The sequence below is a fragment of the Jatropha curcas genome, chromosome 10 (genome assembly GCF_041381405.1).
Source record: "Jatropha curcas cultivar XTBG-Jc1 chromosome 10, XTBG_Jcur_1.0, whole genome shotgun sequence".
Taxonomy (NCBI): domain Eukaryota; kingdom Viridiplantae; phylum Streptophyta; class Magnoliopsida; order Malpighiales; family Euphorbiaceae; genus Jatropha; species Jatropha curcas.
Window position 1 is genome coordinate 15,292,571 of NC_143160.1, and position 1,271 is coordinate 15,293,841.

Sequence of the window (1,271 nt, forward strand, 5' to 3'; positions counted from 1 at the left end):
ATCTAGTCTTGGAGGAAAATTCTATGCTTTTGTTATTGTAGATGATTACTCTAGATTCACCTGGACACTCTTCCTTAGAAATAAGGATGAGTCATATGACATGTTTGTTCATCTTTGCAAGAGAATACAAAATGAGAAAGGATACAACATCACGGCAATTAGAAGTGATCATGGAGGACAATTTGAAAATCAGAAATTCGATGCTTTTTGCAACGAGTCAGGAATCTTCCATAACTTCTCAGCACCTAGAACACCTCAACAAAATAGAGTAGTGGAACACAAAAATAGAACATTCAAGAAATGGCCAGAACCATGCTAAGTGATTCTAAACTACCAAAGTATTTCTGGGCAGAAGCAGTTAACACTGCCTGTTATATTCTAAACAGGGCTTTGGTAAGATCTAAACTTAAAAAGACTCCATATGAGCTATACAAAGGTAGAAAACCAAATATTGGCTATTTTCACATTTTTGGGTGCAAATGCTTTATTCTAGATAACAAGAAAAATCATCTTGCTAAATTTGATGCTAAATCTTATGAAGGTATTTTTCTGGGATATTCTAGTAATAGTAAAGCATATAGAGTATTTAATAAAAAGACTCTAGTTGTAGAAGAATCTATTCATGTTGTGTTTGATGAAACTAACTCTACTTCCTAGAACATTAGAAAGTAATGATGTTGTAGATTCTAATCCTGAAAAGCAGAATGAGCAATCAGAACAACTAGAACAGCCAGAAAGTGATCAGAACATCAATAGTCAGGCTGAACCAGAAGTAGAACATGAAGATCAAAATATAGTTGAAAGTCAAATGCCAGAAACAGAAAATGAAGATACTCAATTACCAAAAGAATGGCGATTTCATAAGTATCATCCTCAAGAAGACATTATGGATACTCCCTCAGAAAGGATGATGACTAGAGCTCAACTTAGAAGATATTTTGGTAATGTTGCTTTTGTTTCTCAATTAGAACCTAAAAATTTAGAAGATGCTCAAAATGATGAAAGTTGGATTCTTGCTATGCAAGAAGAGCTAAATCAATTTGAGATAAACCAAGTTTGGAAACTTGCTTCTAGACCTAAAAACCATTCTGTTATTGGAACAAAATGGGTGTTTAGAAATAAGCTTGATGAACAAGGTAATGTTGTGAGAAATAAAGCAAGATTAGTGGCTCAAGGGTACAACCAAGAAGAAGGCATTGATTTTGATGAGACCTTTGCCCCGGTTGCTAGACTTGAGGCCATTAGAATGCTTTGTGCATTTGCATGTTTTA